The sequence below is a fragment of the Homarus americanus genome, unplaced genomic scaffold (assembly GCF_018991925.1).
Source record: "Homarus americanus isolate GMGI-L3 unplaced genomic scaffold, GMGI_Hamer_2.0 scaffold30620, whole genome shotgun sequence".
In the NCBI taxonomy this organism is placed as follows: domain Eukaryota; kingdom Metazoa; phylum Arthropoda; class Malacostraca; order Decapoda; family Nephropidae; genus Homarus; species Homarus americanus.
This window is the reverse complement of record NW_024744477.1, coordinates 261,289-282,510: the sequence shown is the minus strand read 5'-3', so window position 1 is coordinate 282,510 and position 21,222 is coordinate 261,289. Positions and strand designations below refer to the sequence as shown.

The following is a 21,222-nucleotide window of genomic DNA, read 5'->3' as shown; positions in this document are numbered from 1 at the left end:
GCTGCTGGTCAGTGGGAGGGCGTCAGCATGAGAGGTAGTGTGGAGGCCGGCTGCTGGTCATGTGGGAGGGCGTCAGCATGAGAGGTAGTTTGAGGCCGGCTGCTGGTCAGTGGGAGGGCGTCAGCATGAGAGGTAGTGTGTGAGGCCGGCTGCTGGTCAGTGTGGGAGGGCGTCAGCATGAGAGGTGGTTTGTGAGGCCGGCTGCTGGTCATGTGGGGAGGGGCGTCAGCATGAGGAGGTAGTGTGTGAGGCCGGCTGCTGGTCATGTGGGAGGGCGTGAGCATGAGGTAGTGTGTGGGGCCGGCTGCTGGTCATGTGGGAGGGCGTCAGCATGAGAGGTAGTGTGTGAGGCCGGCTGCTGGTCATGTGGGAGGGCGTCAGCATGAGAGGTAGTTGTGAGGCCGGCTGCTGGTCATGGGAGGGCGTCAGCATGAGAGGTAGTGTGTGAGGCCGGCTGCTGGTCATGTGGGAGGGCGTCAGCATGAGAGGTAGTTTGGAGGGCCGGCTGCTGGTCATGTGGGGAGGGCGTCAGCATGAGAGGTAGTGTGTGAGGCCGGCTGCTGGTCATGTGGGGAGGGCGTCAGCATGAGAGGTAGTTTGTGAGGCTGGCTGCTGGTCATGTGGGGAGGGCGGAGCATGAGAGGTAGTTTAGAGGGCTGGCTGCTGGTCATGTGGGGAAGGAGCTGGAGAGGTAGTTTGTGAGGCTGGCTGCTGGTCATGTGAGGAGGGCGTCAGCAGGAGGTAGTTTGGAGGCCGGCTGGTGTGTAGTGGTCGTCGGGGAGGGCGTCAGCATGAGAGGTGGTGTGTGAGGGCCGGCTGCTGGTCGTAGTGGTCGTCGTGGGAGGGCGTCAGCATGAGAGGTAGTGTGGAGGCCGGCTGCTGGTCGTAGTGGTCGTCGGGAGGGCGTCAGCATGAGGGTAGTGTGTGGCCGCTGCTGGTCAGTGGTCGTCGGGGAGGGCGTCAGCATGAGAGGTAGTGTGTGAGGCCGGCTGCTGGTCGTAGTGGCGTCGTGGGAGGCGTCAGCATGAGAGGTAGTGCGTGAGGCCGGCTGCTGGTCGTGTCGTACAATAAACACTAATAAAAATTCCTTAATGTTTTTATCCCCGAATAAGATATTAAACCCTCATCTCTTGCCTCTACAATAAATGTTTAGTAAAATAATAATGTTTTTCAGATTAATTTTTCAGTAAACAGAACATGACTAAATTTATGTAGTGACGTGAATAACAACTAAACCCAATAATTTCTACAGAAAGAGTTTGTTGTCAAGTGTCAAAATAAACATTACTCAAAATATTGGAAAAAGTATATTAAGATTTATGAACTAAGTTAAAAATATTTATATATTTTTTTTATTTAATCTTAAAGAGGAAATACCGAGATTAATTAAATGTGTTAATATATATTTTAGAAAAGTTTAAAAGACTACAGCAAGATGTGAGACGATATTACGTTATTTAAACTTGGCTGAGAAGGAACACAGTTTTAAAAGGTTAAATTAATTTCTGCTTTATGTTACCTCTATGTTAATTTAATTCTTAAATGAGTTTGCAGGGACACTGTTGAGTCGTGTGAGCTGCTGTCTCCGTGGGTAGGTTAGGATAGGTTGTTAGGATAGGATAGGTTAGGTTAGGTGGGTCTTGAAACAATGGACAAATATTCTTATAACTTAAACTGTGGTGGTAGAGGAGGATAGTAGTAGTGGTGGTAGTGGTGGTAATGGATGGTGGTGGTAATAGGTGGTAGTAGGTAGTAGTGGTGGTGGTGGTGGTAATGGATGGTGGTAGTAGTGGTGAAAGACGGTGACCTTTTTCTGATATATGTTGAGGAAATTAAAGTTTATGACGTGTTGTTGTGAAACCGACTTGGAGTCTCACACACACACACACACACACTTGCCTCACCCACTCACATTCCCACTCACCCACACTCACATTCCCACTCACCGACACTCACATTCCCACTCACTCACACTCTCCCACAAGACACTACAATTTCCTTCAACGATTTACCAAGACGCTGATTCACTGCCAAGCACTTCAGGTCCATTCATCCTCACCAAAGGCTAAAAAATACAAAAATATCAAAATGCCTAAAAACTTATAAAAATACCCAAATAAAGTGTAAAAAATACCTAAAAAAGTATAAAAATACCAAAATACTGTAAAAAATATATAAAAATATCAAAATAGTGTAAAAAATACCACAAATTAGCAGTAAAAGATAAAAAGTATAAATATTGAAAAGTACTAAAGTAAAGTATTAAATATAGTCCGAACGTATAATCGTAAGTCCCCTTGATGATAAAACTCCAGGTTATATCATGGTAAAATTAACCACCCTATAGTTAACCTAACCTAATCTTGCCTAACTTAACCCAACCTAAAGTTAATCAAATCTAATTTAACCTAACCTAACCTAACTCCTCAGATAGCATTTGGGTATTTAATCATTACTCACATAAGGAAAAATATATTAAAATATAAATAATTAACCAAATTATATGAAATTACTAAGATTATACATCGAAATTATATAAAATTTTAAAAACTAATGAAAAATCGCCCAAAGTAAGAAAAACCTGTTATTATAAAAAGTTATAAAAAATACGCCAAATTATATCAAAGTTCCTTCAAATTATGAAAACCTTCGCCAAAATGTAATATCCGCGCCAAAGTAATGCAAGGAAGCAAACTTTGGCGACGTCAAATTTAGTTGCGAGTTCATTTAGAGAAAATTGAATTGGTGGACGTGAATGGCAAGAAGGCAGGAGAGAGAGGGTGTCTGTATGACTGTTTACGTCACACACACACACACACACACACACACACACACACACACACACACATTGTACCCATAACCGTATTTCTGTTATAGGTGAAACGAGAGAAAAGTTTCATAAAAAAAATCGTCTTATTTTTGTCTGAACTTTAATTTTTGTTATAAAACTTTATCTTCTACTATAATTAAACACACACTTAACTAAACTCAACGTAAAATGATAATAATAATAATAATAACAACAACAGCAACACACACCACTGCTCAGTCTCTTCATATGACAAACCCAACTCATCTCGTCCCACTGTAAAAATAGTAATGAAAACGGATTACTTCCCAAAGAATGGATAACTCATTAGAATTTCAACATCACCCTACCACAGTCCCCCCTACCACCACCACTCGCCCCCCTACCACCACTCACCCCCTACCACCACTACCCCCTACCACCACAACCCATCTGCAAAGTCTGAGGTTTGAGTTTGTAGAAGTTTACAATTGGTTTCAGGTGTTTTTGTAATTAGTGGTATATTGTTTGGCAGGAATCTGAGGTTGTGGTCTGCAGTGTAGAAGCTTTTTGTACCTGGGTGACGAGACGAGTTGAAAAGACTTTAATTAAACAAATAAGAAAGTGCGTGAGATTTTGGGGTGTTTAATTTATTGTTATTGGTGTGAAAATAGTAGTGTGTGTGTGTGTGTGTGTGTGTGTGTGTGTGTGTAATAAATAATAATAATTAACGGTTTATTGAAAGAGCTGGCACAGAAGGCTGAAAATATATGGGTTACGAATTACAACAGGTGTGTGTGTGTTAACAGGTGTCCCAACTTTACCTCACCTCCCCCAACCCCTATCCTCCTCCTCACCCTATCCTCCACCCTTCACCCTTTATTCCTCACTCTACCCCACTCATTCTCCTCATCCTTATCCTCCCTTTCCCTTTTATCCCACCCCCCACCCTACCCTCCCCTTAACCCTCCTGGTGTAATTCGGGGTCGTAGCGTAGATCATGAGGTAAATGGTAAGGAAAAATTTGGGGTTAACTGGTAGAGAGGTGAGGTTTAACACTACCATCCATAACACCTGCCGTAATGGTTTCAATTTTCACCTTTATGTAATGTTTTGAGAGAGAGAGAGAGAGAGAGAGAGAGAGAGGGGAGAGAGATACACACCACACACACACACACACACACACACACACACACACACCCTCCTTGTTTGTATTCATGTCTTCAAGTCCTTCCATCACTTCGCGCCTCCCAAATGGAGTATTGGACCAGTGAACAAATGGATCAGAGGACGAATAGAACCACTGGACCAGAAGGCTAGTGACCCAATGAACCACCAATGGACCACTGAACCAATGAACTACTTCACCAATGGACCAATGAACCAATGAACTACTTCACCAATGGACCACTGAACCAATGAACTACTTCACCAATGGACCACTGAACCAATAAACTACTTCACCAATGGACCACTGAACCAATAAACTACTTCACCAATGGACCACTGAACCAATAAACTACTTCACCATTGGACCACTGAACCAATAACCAATTCACCAATGGACCACTGAACCAATGAACTACTTCACCAATGGACCACTGAACCAATGAACTACTTCACCAATGGACCAATGAAACAAAGGACAAATGGACCAAAGGGCCAAGACATCACTATACCATTGTACCAGTGGAAGTAGGAACCACTGGACCGGAGAACCATTGGACCAGGTACCACGAGAAGGCAGGAGGAATAATTGGTTGTCAGCTTAATTGAATGGTAGAGTAGTTATCTGGTGAACTGACTGTTGACTGACTGATAGGTAAGGTGATTGGTTGACTGACTGATAGGTAAGGTGATTGGTTGACTGACTGGCTGATAGGTAAGGTGATTGGTTGACTGACTGGCTGATAGATATAGTGTTTAATTGGTGGCCTGATTGGTTACTGGTTGACTGGTAGGGTGGCAAAGAGTCTAACTGATTGACTGACTCCCTTCAAAGTCAGTCAGTCACAGTCTCCCAATAGACTGACTCCCCAGCCAATCACAGCCTTCATATAAAAGCATCACAGGTAACTCAAGCCAATCAAGGCCCTCCTACCAAAGCATCACCCACCTGACTAACACCCCCAGCCAATCACAACCCCTCTACCAAAGCATCACCCACCTGACTAACACCCCAGCCAATCACAGCCCCCACTAAGGCATCACCCAACTGACTAACACCCCCAGCCAATCACAGCCCCTCTACTAAAGCATCACCCACCTGACTAACACCCCGCCAATCACAGCCCTCTACCAAAGCATCACCCACCTAACTAACACCATACCTCTACTAAACCATCACCCACCTGACTAACACCCCAGCCAATCACAGCCCTCTACCAAAGCATCACCACCCATCACTGACCCAGCCAATCACAGCCCTCTACTAAGGCATCAACCCGACTAATAACCCCAGCCAATCAGAGCCCCTCTACTAAAGCATCACCAACTGACTAACACCCCAGCCAATCACAGCCCCTCTACCAAAGCATCACCCACCTGACTAACACCCCAGCCAATCATAACCCTTTTACAAACCGTCAAGTCATATAAACAAAACAAAGGACAAAGAGTTACTCCCAGTCCACCTGACAAACACATAACTTTATTGACCACAAGCGTAATAAACTCCTGCAATATGGAACAATGCACTGCAATACACCTAATAAACTGCAACAATACGCAGCAATAAACACTAACTTCTGACTGCTCCCTAACCAATCTGACCTAACCTAACTTTGGTGTTATGAAGGTTAGTGTCAGTTTAAGTTATATTAGACCAAAGGTGAGGCAGGTTACATCATGTTATGTCAGGTTAGGCTCAGGTCATGTCAGGTCAGATGAGTGTTAGGCATCATGTTGTCAGGTGAGTCAGGTCATGCAGTCAGGTTAGGTCAGGCCGTGTCAGGTCAGCATTATGTCAGGTGAGGCAGGCTGTCAGGTCAGAGAGGTTAGAGCTGGGTCAACAAACTCAGGTAACACAGGGTATTACGAGAATCTAAATCAGTAAAGAGAGAAGATGGGACGGGCAGCAGGGGCAGCGTCCTCACCATAAAACTGTCTCATGTTGCTGGACATGTTGGGATACAAACATGGATATTCTCGGGATATTACGACGCTGGGATAAATCTCACATAAAATCGTTAAAATACCTCCCTAAAACTCGCGTAAAATCCCCATATATCCCAACTTGACACAACTCACTAAAAACAACACACAAACACTCGCTAAAAACCTCCCTAAGAGTCGCTTTAAATCCCAAAATGAAATCCCTTTATATACTACAATTAAGACCATTTTATATAACTAAATTCTAACTGTATCTCCATCTATGTTAAATATATTCCATCAATATGTAACGTTAGGGAAAATATCTCTAAATCAATTTTCATCTATTTAAATCACATAGAAGCATCGCTTATTTAATTTCCATCCATAACTTCTTGGACGCTAAATTTTCCCCCCGGTCAATTTTTTTTTCTCAGACCCACTGACTAGTGCTGCCCTCCCCCTCCTGTGGTCACCTGATGAACTAACCAATAAACAGAATAACAGACTGTTGTGGGGAGGGGGAGAAGATACTGCTTTAATAACAGGAGGAATTAACGCATAAATAAGTATATGAGTTGTGGATCATGTAATCAAGGGATAGAGGGCCTTTGTAGCATTTTAATTAGGGAATAGACGCGGATCATGAATATCTTTCCTTAAGGGGTTGATGTGACCTTGACCTAAGCCTGGGATCATTCTTCACACTAGAGAGACAGACAGACACCCATTCACCCACCAAGACATTCATTCATCCACCAAGACATTCATTCATCCACCAAGACATCCATTCATCCACACCAAATAAAACTCCCGCCAATACAATCCATTCACCCACCAAAGCATCCATTCATCCACACAGACAAACTCCACAGCCCAATACAACCATTCACCCACCAAACATCCATTCATCCACACAGACAGACAGAACTCCTCAGCCACAATACATCCACTTTCAACAGGTGGATCAAAGCGGCACAGAATCCTTCGTTCTTTAAGCTACACAGGATGTCGCGTTTCATGTACTTTCTTCAGTAATTAAGAAAAATTATTTGGACTACAATATTGTGTTTGGTTCCTGTGTTTCCAGTGCTGACTTTTTTGCTAAGGAAGGCTGACATTTTTTACCATGAAAGGCTGACATTTTTTTAGCCCAGGATATAGATGATACAGTTACAGCATGATAGACTCCTAACAGGTACAGCAGGATAGTTTAGTCATGGTCTAGCCTCACCTTTAAACACATTGACTCGTCGAATTTGTGAGTGAGTGTTGGTGTGAGTGGCGCTTGAGTGAGTGGTACTTAAGTGAGTGACGCCTAAGTGAACGTCTCGTAACTCGCGCTGGGACCAAATACCACCGGACAGACGCTTTACTGGACAAAACCTCCCCATCAAAATGTAATGCTGGGAAAATATCTCACCGCCAAAATACAATAATGGACAAAATCCCACCATCAAAATAATAAATCGGACAAAAACCCCAGCAAATTTGAACAAAAAAATCTCCGCCAAAATAAATCAGACCAAAATCCCCCCACTAAAATCATTAATAATTCCCTAAACAGATAAAGGGAGATGACAGCGCCATTAATAGATGTTCCTTTATGTGTTATGTGAGGGATCAGCTGACTTTTGTTTACATACACGAGTGGGTGGCCAAAACACGTGTTGCTTTGTTTACATACACGAGTGGGTGACTCAACCAATCTTACCCACGAACGAATCGACTCATTTTTCTGCTGACTGACTCGTAATGGAAACCTGGGATAAACATCTTCCTATTTTTATCTCCGGAATTACGACCTTCGCCTACCCACGGCTTCATCTCTCCCTCGATACGGATAGATGCGTCCCCACGACCACCAGCCAACCTTCAGGAGATCAAAGTCAGTTACTATCCACCTCACTGCCTCCCAACGCCCTCTCTACGGCAAGGTTAGGTTAGATAAGGTTAGGAAAGCTTAGATTAGGTTAAACACGGTTAGTTTAGGCAAGGAAGTTAGATTAGACAAGGTTAATTTAGGTTAGGTTAGGTAAGGTTAGATTACGTTACTTTAGGTTACATTAAAAATAAGTTTCCCTCTACCACAAGTTCCCTCACCACCAAATATTCCCACAAGACTCGACGGGCTAAATATATAGATATATACCGTACGCCCTCTGGTCAAGACGACGCCCTATTGATTCTGGTCTCATTGGCTTAAATTACTTCCCTCCGCCAGGCAGCTCACTCCCCCAGCCCTCCCTTATGTCGATACACACGATGCTATTTAGGTTAGGTGGGCAGGTGTAATGAGGCGCTTTGTCTGTAGTTAATCCCCTGGGTGCTCCTCATTCCCTCCCTCAAAAAAATTCATTATTTCCTCCTCTCATAAACCCCCATTTCCTCCCTCATTACTTTCTTTCCCCCTAAACCCCCATTTCCTTCCTCATTACTTTCTTCCCTCCTAAGCCCCCATTTCCTCCCTCATTACTTTCTTCCCCCCTAAACCCCCATTTCCTCCCTCATTACTTTCTTCCCCCTAAACCCCATTTCTCCTCATTACTTTCTTCCCTCATAAGCCCCCATTTCCTCCCTCATTACTTTCTTCCTCCCTAAGCCCCCATTTCCTTCCTCCCCTCCTTAGCCTTCAGTATCTTCCTCGCTACTTTCTTCCCTCACAAGCCCTCATTTCCTCCCTCATTACTTTCTTCCTCCCTAAGCCCCCATTTCCTTCCTCCCCTCCTTAGCCTTCAGTATCTTCCTCGCTACTTTCTTCCCTCACAAGCCCTCATTTCCTCCCTCATTACTTTCTTCCCTCCTAAACCCTCATTCCCTTCCTCCTTCATAGGTTAGGTTACGTTAGGTTATGTTAGGTTACGTTAGGTTATGTTAGGTCTGCGTCAGCTATAAATGGAAACCAATTATCTGGCAAATCCCAGTACCCAACACACACACACACACACACACACACACACACACACACACACACACACACACACACACACACACACACAAACCCCCCCACAAGACCCAATTTTCCTCTCCACCGCAAAAAAAAAAAAATATAAGGAAAAACCAAATTAGCTATCAATGGGGTTTCAAATTGGCACATAACACAATTTCAATCAAACTCCTCCAGCCAATTAGTAACATACGAGGGGCCTTGCAATATTTTTTTTCTGCAATGTGCAATTTTTCGTCAGTTCTACCACGTGTTGCATATAGTGAAGGGGGGGGGGGGAGCATCAGAGGGTATTAGTAGTTTATTTGTATTATTTGTATTTGTATGTCGAATTGTGATTGGTTGGATTTACTGAGTTTCTATTGGTTATGTTTTTACCAAGTTTTTATACACTACACACAGACACACAAACGTACATACACTACACTACACACACATACGTACATACACTACACACACGTACATACACTATATACATACGTACATACACACACGTACATACACTACACACACACACGTACATACACACACACACGTACATACACTACACACACACACACTCACGCCAACTTTAAACAACCTAAAAGTGTCCCAACAGTGTTACCAACCTTAACAACTGCTCCCATCAGTGTTACCAACTACCAGCCGGATGAGTCAAAGCAACTTACCTGTGTAGAAAGATAAAACAAATTAGTGAATTAAATTAGAAACTGTGTGTGTGTGTGTGATTGTGTCGGTGTGTGTATGTATGTATGTGCAGGTATATGTATGTTTGTGTGTGTAAATATGATTGTGTCGGTGTATATGTATATATGTATGCAAGTATGTATGTATGTATGTAAATAAGTATGTATGTATGTACGGTGCGTGTACATGGCTCATATCACCCAAAATGGTGTGTGTATGTCTGTCTGTCTGTATGTCTGTCTGTCTGTCTGTCTGTCTGTCTGTATGTATGTGTGAAGGTTGCCAGATGTCGACAGATCCTCACCATTTCCTCCCCCAGATAATCACCTTTACGAGACATAAACCAGGATTGTATGGCCTTACCTGGCCTTCCCCTCCCACTTATTATTCCCTTCAACTTACCCCTTTACCCCTTAGCATAGGTCCATTACCCCCTAGCCCCCCTTATTCTTGCTCTCATACCCCCCCCCCTAGTCAGCTGTTGTGGAAATATGGGGGAAACCTTTCGATCATATGCACGCAGAAACACACGCAACTACACACACACACGCACACACATACACATACATACATACACCAGCATCATATATACACGTACACACATACATACACGCACAAACACACATACCGACACACTCGTACACACTGTTATACTTCACTACAGCATATACTGTATTCAGTGTTTCTTCTCTGCTAAAATCACACACAGTATAGTAAAAGTATTTGTAAATTAACTAAAACGCTGAGGCTTCCGTCTACTATATAGTCCCTTGTTAGGTAAATTCGAAGATGCTTTTCCACGTCCTTTCACCGTATTAATCTTCTATGTACAGTACAGTAATAAATAATAATAATAATAATAATAATAATAATAATAATAATAATAATAATAATAATAATAATAAATAATAATAATAATAATAATAATAATAATAATAATAATAATAATAATAATAATAATAATAATAATAATAACAATAATAATAATAATAATAATAATAATAATAACAATAATAATAATAATAATAATAAAACCTTACAAAATAAAATAAACAAATAAAATGTATTAAGTAAAGCATTAAAAATAATACAAATTAATTTAATAAATCAATTAACTAATAAAATAAATAAGAGAAATATAACAAAAAAAATTCGATAATAGAGGAATAACATTGAGAAATAAAGTCTCTATCTCTCATCTCGTTCTTAATGTGAAATATCTCGTTTTGTCTCGTCACCGATTTAATGTCTCGTAGCAGTGTCTCAGGTCTCGGTTCCTGTATGAATTGTCTCGTAGTCTTAAATGTCTCGTCAGGTTATGATTCCCCGTCTCGTAGCGATTGAACGTCTCGCATCAGTGGCTAGGAATGTCTCATTATCAGAGATGTCTTATTGATTATTGTAGTGTGTGTGTGTGTGTGTGTGTGTGTGTGTGTGTGTGTGTGTGTGTGTGTGTGTACTCCAACGAATCGTATGAGTTGAAAAAAATGGGCGTAAAGAGGGAGGAGGAGGAGAGAAAAATATGAACAGAAGAGATACGCAAGAGGAAGGGAAGGAACAGAAGGAATGTAAATAAAAGGAAAGAGCTGGAAAACTGATGATGTGGAAAGGAATATAGAAGAAGAGGGAGAGATTGAAGGAAGGAAGGGAGAGAGGTAAGACAGGAAGAGGATGAACAGACGGAGGGAAATAAGAATAGAAGTAAAGGGAGGGTAAGGATAGAGGGAGGAAAGATGGAGAGAAGAGGGAGGAAGAGTAGGAGAAAGAAATAGAATAAGATGAAGAGAAGTAAAATAAAGAAATACCTCAATGTAAGAGAGAGAGAGGAAGGGAAGGAGAGAGGAAGTGTGTAATAAGGAGCTAAAAGAGAGAGAGAAAGTAAGGAAAATGACAGATTAAAGAGGAAGGGAGGGATGAAGAAAAAGATGGGTGAAAGGATTTGGGAAGGACCCGTGAAAGATGATGAAGGGAGAGGGGAGGGAGGGAGGAGGGTGAAGGGAGGGAGGAGAATAAGGCCTACCCGGATTGGCTGGGAGCTGGACCTCAGCCAAGTGTATATTTTATCATCACAACTCACCACCACCACTACTACTACTACCACCACCACTACCACCACCACCACCACCACTACGACCTGCACCACCACCACTACTACCACCACCACTACTACCTGCACCACCACCATTATCTTCAAGTATGTCATTATATCTAAAAAAAATGATGCATAATACACCATAAGTCATTCCTTCAGTATTAAAACGTAATTAAAAAAATAAATAAAATAAAATAAATTAAAACACACCAGTTCTAAAATAGCGGGGGGGGGAGGGAGGTGGGGGAGATGGTGGTGGTAGGGAGGTGAGGGTGTGGTAACGAGTGGTGGGGGAGGTGGGGAAGGTGGTGGGGGTAGTTGGGGAGGGGTGAAGTGGGGAGTGAGAGGAGAGGCAACACATCAGAGCCCATTAAGTATTTTCTTTTTACTGCCATACCAACTGTGACCTGCCTCTCTCTCTCTCTCTTCTTCCTATACCCTACCATTCTCTCTTTCTCTCTCCTCCCCTTCTCCTTCATCCCCTCACTTCTATCTCTTTATTTCCTTTATCAAATCCTCTCCTTTCTTCCCTCCTCCTCCTCTTACCATTCTCTATATCCTCTTTTCCTAACTTCCTCACCTCCCTCCCTTTTCCTTTTCTCTCCCTCTCTATTTCTCCCTTTTATGCCCTATTTTCCTCACTCTTATCTCCCTCTATCCTCCCTCCTTACACCTATTTTCCCCAATTCCTTCTCTATTATCATGTTACTCTTCGTCTCTTTCCCTTCCATCCTTCTTCATTACTTCTGTTCCATCTTTCTTATTCCCTCTCGCTACATCACCACTTTTATCATTTATCCCATCTATTTATATCGCCTTATTTATCATATTTTCATTTTTTAAAATATTAGTCATTTGGTGTATCATATAACATGTAAGATTTATGAGGCTTTTACATACCTACACACACACACACACACACACACACACACACACACACACACAGCCTTGTTTGTTTAAGGTAGGCAAACAAATGACTGACAATCGTGCGTCTGTTTGTTTTCAGCAGTACCCTCTTGAGTACGATGACTGAAGCCCTTACACCAAGTCACCACCACACCTAACACTCCCTTACACCACCTAACACCACCTTACACCACCTAACACCACCTAACACCACCTTACACCACCTACCACCACCTTACACCACCTAACACCTAAAAGCCCACTCTAGACCGAAATAGGACTACCATTCCATCCTATACAAGCCAACAGGCCAAACACTCGACACCGAAATGACAACACGTTAAGTTCCAGACTACGGCCCGTGTTGATTGTGTTACCTGAGTAAGCCAATGAACTCTTGATGGCGATGGTTAACAGCCGTGACCCAGGTGATGGTGATAGTTCGTTCTTGTCACCATTAACCATTGTCAGCAGATGGAGGTTAATGCCTAAAGTAAATGGTTAATGTTACCTAGATGGAGGCTGGTTGGTTAGGTTAGGTTAGGGTTGGTAGTGATACGTGTGTGTGTGTGTGTGTGTGTGGTCAATGTTAACAGGACTATGGTTGGTGACCGCCAATGACCTTGTTAAGGGTGAAAAACTCATAATAAAAAACAAAATCTATAAATACTGACCAAAAAAAAACTTTCAATTTGTTAAGAAATCTATTGTCAAATTTACTTTACAATCTGAGGAAAATAATTAAGCTAATGATTAAGGTCAGCACAGGTGTAATTAACAGCCAGAGGTGTGTGTGTGTGTATTAATCACCCCTAGGAGTCAGTCTAACAGTTCACACGACACTCATAAACACGCTAATGACCACGGTAGTCCAAGGTCGTCTGAGTGATATTAGAGGGGAGTAATTACCATGATGGCTTAAGTCAACAAGGAGGAGCATTAGCGGCGAGGAGCCTTCGTGGTGGGGTAACTCACAGGTTTATCTCTTATTGTGCAGTGAAGGGGTGAGGGAAAGGGGAGGGGAAGGGGTGAGGGAAAGGAGCGAGAGGAAGGGTTCAGTGGAAGGGGTGAAGGGAAGGGGCGAAGGAAAGGGGATAGGGAAAGGGTTGAGAGGGAGGGGTGAGGGAAAGGGGACAGGATAAGTGGTGAGGGGAAAGGGAGGGGAAGGGGCGAAGGGTCGGTCATAATGTGAAGGGGAGAGACAGGAGAGGTGACAACACGACAGATGGTGAGGGGATTAACATACAAGGTGGCTAATGAAGGCAATGTGAGGTAAAAGATGCTTGATGAATAACAGGGTCGTATCCCGTGTGTGTGTGTGTGTGTGTGTGTGTGTGTGTGTGTGTGTGTGTGTGTGCGTGTGTGTGTGTGTGTGTGTGTGTGTGTGTGTGTGCAGGGGACGTTAATACCATGTGCATAAGAAAAATAAATAGTGTCAATACAAGCTTTTATGGACATACACACACACATATATCCCCACACACAGACACTCTACACCTACACACACAGACATACACACACACACACACACAAATATACACACACACACAGACACACATAGAGAATAAATCAGCAACTACAGTGCTATTATACATATTGTGTGGCCCTAAGAACGAACGCGCCACTCAGGGAGACCCGGAACGCACCCAGGGCCAGACGCAATAACACTTATCAACTGGTCAATACGTCAACTGAGACATTATTTGTGAACAGATTATACAGACACCACCTGATGGCGCTTACCCTGATAAATGTGATGATGTGTTGTTGTTGTTATTGTTATTGTTGTTGTTGTTGTTGTTATTGTTGTTGTTGTTGTTATTGTTGTTATTGTTATTGTTGTTGTTGTTATTGTTGTTGTTGTTGTTGTTATTGTTGTTATCATCCTTCACCTCATCCTCCAGTCCCTACTCTTCCTCTCTTCTCCTCTTTCCTCCTTTCTTATCTCCTCTTCCTCCCTTCCACCCTCCTTTCCTTCCTGCCTCCTCCCCCCGTCAATACACTATCTCTTACCCCTCCAGCACCAACACTTGCGTCAACCGGAGCAGAAGAAGCGTCATGTATTTTGACAACTGACCCTGTGTGTGTGTGTGTGTGTGTGTGTGTGTGTGTGTGTGTGTGTGTGATGAAGAGAGAGAGCTGCTATTTAGCTTAGGTCAAATGCACGTCTGTCTACCACCATTAACTGCCTCCAACCAGTCAGTTATTCGTGTGATTGTATCTCTCTCAACTACAACCCTTAATCCCATAACCAGTCAGTTGCTAGTGACTCCTAACTGTGTCTATCCACCACCACTAACAGTACAACTAACTGTTATGGCCACAACCAGTCACGGGTTAACTGTTGGCCTGAGTTAACTGTTACAATCAAACACATAAACTTGAATTAAACGAAGGAGTAAAAAATAGCCCTTGTGTACGACTTGTGCCTGTAACAAGGTGGGTGAGGGACCACACAGTTTGCTATACAAGAGGCGATACCCACTTAGTTTGCTACAGATACCTAATTTGCTATACAGGTACCCCCTCAGTTTGCTATACAGATCAATACAAGAGGCGATACCCCACAGTTTGCTATACAGGGCCCCAGGAGGCTTCTCTACCCGGGTCAATTACATTAACTCTGAACTCAAAGAAACAATCTGGTCAAAATTGAGAGTAATTCAATAGAAGATTAGGCTCCATTAGCGGCCGGAGGAGGGAGCGTGAGGAAGGGGGAGGAGGCAGCGTGAGGAAGGGGGAGGAGGCAGCGTGAGGAGGAGGCAGCGTGTGAGGAAGAGGGGGGAGGAGGCAGCGTGATGAGGAAGGGGAGGAGGAGGCGTGAGGGAGGGGGAGGAGGCAGCGTGAGGAAGGGGGAGGAGCAGCGTGAGGAAGGGGAGGGAGGCAGCGTGAGGGAGAGGGAGGAGGGAGGGCGTGAGGGAGAGGGGGAGGAACGCAGCGTGAGGAAGGGGAGGAGGAGGGGCGTGTGAGGAAGGGAGGAGGGGGCGTGAGGAGGGAGGCAGCGTGTGAGGGAGAGGAGGAGCCTTGGCATGGGGAGGGGAGGGCAGCAGGGGAGAGGGGGGAGGAGGGGCGTGAGGGAGGGGAGGAGGGCGTGAGGGAGGAAGCGGGAGGAGAGGAAGGGAGAAGAGGAAGGGAAATGACTAGTAGTGAGGAAACGGTAGGACAGGAAGAAATGGAAACGGCGGAAGAGGAAGGAAGAGAGGGGCAGTGAGGAAGGGGGAGGAGACGAAGGAGAGAGGAGGGAGGAGAGGAAGGGAGAGAAACAGGGTAGCAGTGTGTGTGGAAGGGAACACTGAAACGTGACATATCTCCCTCCATTGTGTACAGAATAACAACCTGGCCAAACATCACCCTACAGCCATTGCGTCTCTACCAATAAGACTACGACCATTATCTTTCAATTATTAATACGACTATCGACTTACCGAGCGGCGGACCCAAGAGGAGAGACATCAATACACCTCGATAACTGAATGGCCGACACTAACACCCGTGACTATACCAAGCTGTTGGCATTCATCTCACACAGAAACAAATATATATATAGAGATGAAGAAAATCGACGTATTTTTATTTATTTTTGAATGGTATTATCTGACGCTGCTTGTAATGCATTAGGTTAGGTTATGTTAGGTTTGGTTATGTTATGTTACGTTATGTTTGGTTAGGTTAGGTTACTTAATACTTATTAATGGTTATATCTTCTAATACCCCAATACCATTTTAATGTACTTATGCTATTGTAACTTAACACTTAAATGAACACAACCTGACAGGGGCCCATTAGTACTGGAGGCTCTGATTAGGATCAGGGGCCCATTATACTGAGGCTCACTAGATCAGGGCCCATTAGTACTGTAACATACTAGATCAGGGGCCCATTAGTACTGTAACATACTAGAACTGGGGCCCATTAGACACAGGGTTTGTGTAGCCTGGGACCATCTGATGAGGCTTTATCGGTAATCCATTCAGTATACTAGTAAACGTTGATCAGGTAAACACGGAAAGGTCAGGACACCGCTAAGAGCTATTGACGTGTGTGTGTGTGTGTGTGTGTGTGTGTGTGTGTGTGTGTGTGTGTGTGTGTGTACGTATCCAAGTCTATGCAATCCAAAAAAACCTATGAAAATTTTTTATAAACAAACATAACATATATTTTAATCTTATAAAACCAACCAACAAGGTCAGGTCAATTCTCACATAAACAACCACGTAACATCACAAAGGTCAACAGCTATAAAGTTTAATTGCTCATCATTGTTCTGCCATTGACGGTGCAATCATATAAAGCCTATTAATTATTATTGACACACGATAATACCTGACAATGCATATGCCTATAACGTTAACTGCTTGTCTGTCTACAGCTCTGTGTGTGTGTGTGTGTGTGTGTGTGTGTGTTCCTCTTACAGTAATCCTTATTATCTAATAGAAAGAAATCCTAATCCGTGTCCCTCGGTGGAAAAAATACGTGGGAGAGTGAGGGGGCGTGGGAGAGGGGCGTGGGGTGTTGGAGAGGGGCGTGGGGTGTTGGAGAGGGGCGTGGGGTGTTGGAAAAGGGGCGGGTGGAGAGGAAGAGAAGCAGAAGAGGATGAGCAGGAGAATAGGAAAAGGCATGGAAGAGGTGCATGGGTCCTACCGAAAGACAACTTACACACACTCCTGTCCCCCTCATAACGATAACCTGCCACACACACACACACACACACACACACACACACACACACACACACACACACACACACACACACACACACACAAATGAAATCGTTATATTGGTTTTCCATTGCTACATTGGTATCCGGGATTAGTTTCAGGTGTACATGTGCAATAAATACTCCCTCCAAAGTGTGCCGTTTGTACAGTGTTCGGGCTGAGGTGAAGCTAGGCACTGATCGTAGTATGACAGTTGGTTAAAATGTGAAATATCCCAGTCCAAATGTATAATAATTCGGTCCAAATGTATAATAATTCGGTCCAAATGTATAATAATTCGGTCCAAATGTATAATAATTCGGTCCAAATGTATAATAATTCGGTCCAAATGTATAATAATTCGGTCCAAATGTATAATAATTCGGTCCAAATGTATAACACCTCAGTCAAAATGTATATAACACCTCAACAACCTAACCAACCACATCACAACCAAACCACAACCATTTAGTCACCATTTACAACCTATTTAGTCAAAACTTAAAACAGTGAAAATCCTATTGGACTTCACCCGACCAACCAGACGACATTCAAAGGTAAACACACACACACACACACACACACACACACACACACACACACACACACACACAAATATGAATGAACTAATCAAATTGTATAAGCCCCTTGACAAGCTTAAAACCCTGTTGGCAAAAATACAAGCACACTTATGAATTGGCCAAGGCTGTTAACTCACAAAATGACTCTACACTCGTATCTGCTAGTTGCTGAGGAATAAATAGCAATGGTACTCGTATCTGCTACCCACTAGAGACTAAATAGCAATGTTTTTCTATGCTTCTGAAAACTATGAAAGAATAAATATTACTCAATCATATAAAATAAATATATGTTTTTTTTCCTGTGGATCTGAAACTTATTGGTGAATTAATGTCATTTTTTTCTGTGTATGTGTGTGTGTGTGTGTGTGTGTGTGTGTGTGTGTGTGTGTGTGTGTGTGTGTTTAATAGCTGCTCTTCATAAGGTTTGATGATGTGTACCTGTAGTCTTGTACTGTATATCTAAATTTAACGTGATTTTTTTTTATTACGGAATTCGCTATTATTTGCTATTATTTCTGAGCTAGTTGGATCCTTGGTAATAGTCCAGTAAGGTGTGGTTACGTATCGAGCTTCTAGTTAATGGTGCTTAAGTTGTGATGACCTCGATATGCGGTGCGCCACATTCTCACCTCTACGCCCCTTTAAAACTGTACACACACACACACACACACACACACACACACACACACCAAAAAAAATTGTGGTTAACCTGATCGGGCTGGACAGGTGAGTGCTATAGCCCTCGTCTTTATCGGCCACTGATGGTAAGGGCGTTTCTCTAGTGCCTCTTCACCTGACCTTCCCTCATATATTTTATATCCCCCAATCTTCCTACCCCCGATCTAATCACCTCCTCCTCATCTTGTTTACATTCCCTAATTTTCTCTCATGTATACCAAATGCTAATTCTCCCCCAAGCTTTGTCTTAATCTCCCATCCCTTCCCTTCACCCCACTTCTGCCTCCCTTCACCATCTCCTCTCACCATCTCCTAATCCCCCCCGTCATAATCTCCCCATACCCCTCATCACCTCTTTACCCCTGACTCTCTCCCCCTCATTCCCCACCTCGTCTCCCCCCTCTCCCTCTCACCCCATTAGTTTCCCACCTAACTCCAATGATATGTTTGGCAGTGTTTCACCCCCTAAAGCCTACCATGAGCCACTGTAAAGACCTCTGAATAACCCCTCCGCACCTCCCTGTCCCAACCTCCCCACCCCTCTCCTCCCTGCACCTCCCCACAGCCTCCTCCTCCTGGACCTTCCTCACACTCTCCTCTCTGTCTTTCCATGATCTCCCATCCCTTCTCCTCCCCCTCCTCCCAAGTCCCCCCCATCGTAATCACTCTCCACCATTCATCAAATGTAATTGATGGTTAAAGGACTATAAATAATTATCGTCAATTGTCAACACAGAAGACTCATACAACCCCTTTAGCCAGAGTTGATGGGGCACATTCCCATCAATTATTGGGTTAATACTCCTCACTTCTACCCTCAATTGGGGGCCATTCTACCCAACCACATGTCCCTTCAACTGGAGTTTTACCTTCCCTTGTCTCCCTCACCCCTTCACCTCCCTTCCCTTGTCTCCCTCACCCCTTCATCTCCCCTCACCAAGTGGCTATCACCACCGCTACCACCATCGTCACAACAATTGTCACTATCTTCACAAACATCTTCACTACCACTACCATCCATCAAGTACTACTACCACCGTCCTCTACCACCCACCACCATCCTCTACCACCCACCACCATCCTCTACCACCCACCACCCATCCTCTTCCACCCACCACCATCCTCACCACCCACCACCGTCCTCTACCACCCACCACCATCCTACCACCACCGTCCTCTTCCACCCACCACCATCCCCTACCACCCACCACCGTCCTCTACCACCCACCACCGTCCCTCTACCACCCACCACCATCCCTCTCTACCACCCAATTAATTATCCTCTACCACCCACCACCACATCCTCTACCACTCCACCACCGTCCTCTACCACCCACCACCATCCTCTACCACCCGGCACCACCACCCCTTGCAACCTGCCACCACTACCACCCACCCACATTGGTGTTCAGAAGAAATTGCGGCGAAATTGAAAATCTTTCTTCCAAAAGTTTGAAAGCAGAGATCTGGGACGGGCGGAGGGTATGCCAGTGGGAGGGAGGGAAGGAAGGAAGGAAGGAAGAGTTGTAATAAGGATGAAGGGGGTAGGAAGGAAACAAGGTAGGAAGACAGTTATATAAGGGTACAGGAAACAGGAAGGAAGGAAGGAAGGAAGGAAGGAAGGAAAGGTCAAGGTAATGTACCCAAAACAATAAGATGAACAACGACTTAAACCCCCCACCTCACTGTCCCTTGCACAAATTTAATTAACATTCATTAAAGCTTAATAATTAACGAGCTCGTGTGTGTGTGTGTGTGTGTGTGTGTGTGTGTGTGTGGGAGAAAACCCATGTATGTATGTATGTATGTATGTATGTATGTATGTATGCTGACCGACGGCTTATTAAAAATTCCTTTAAGATGGAATAAAATCAGCATTAAATTTTTCTCATAAGATTTTTATTACAAAGAAAAACTTTGATTAATCGATATTTTAAAGAATAATAAAAATGTGATGTAAAACTAACCTTACCTGACATAACATAACCTAACCCGACCTAAGCTGATCCAACCTAACCTAACCAAACGTAACCTCATCTGACCTGAGCTAACCTTTGACCAACAATGGGTTTGATATCGTTTAACAATGGTATTTCCTGTATCTCCCTATACCTTACCTACCCATCCCCTACCCTTATCCCTACCTATTCTACTCATACCTACCCTTACTATCTCCCTATACCTTACCTACCTATCCCCTACCCTTATCCCTACCTACCTATCCCCTACCCTTATCCCTACCTATTCTACTCATCCCTACCCTTACTACTATCTCCCTATACCTTACCTACCTATCCCCTACCTATTCTACTCATCCCTACCCTTACTACTATCTCCCTATACCTTACCTACCTATCCCCTACCCTTTCCTACCCATTCCTTACCCCTACCTTATCTACTGATCCTCACCCCTCTACCTTCCTCCTCGGCCCTGAAACTCACAGCATCTTCTCAGCTCTTACGCCGAGACAAGTAACGTTCTCTCAGCTCCCAGATAAAGCCAATGTTGTCCTTGGCTTAACAAGTAAAAAATATCCTTCTCACAGCTCAGTTTTCTTAACCCTTACAAAACTTTTTCTCGACTCAGGAAAAAAAATAATACTGCAGACATTATTTTTTCAGCTTTTAAACTCGGAATTTTCTCTGCCTTTAGACACAAAAAGAATTTCCTCAGCTTTGACTCCACATTTTCTCAGATATTAGACATGTATAGTATTTTCTCAGCTTTTAATCTGAGATATTCTTATAA

The 21,222-nt window shown here is 43.5% G+C and overlaps 1 protein-coding gene across 1 annotated transcript in view; it reads right to left on the bottom strand.

Annotated features, from left to right (window-relative positions):
- LOC121877930 (uncharacterized protein DDB_G0271670-like) overlaps positions 1 to 21,222 on the bottom strand; it is a 91,089-nt gene that overhangs the window by 37,924 nt on the left and 31,943 nt on the right. The gene's annotated exons all lie outside the window — the stretch shown is intronic.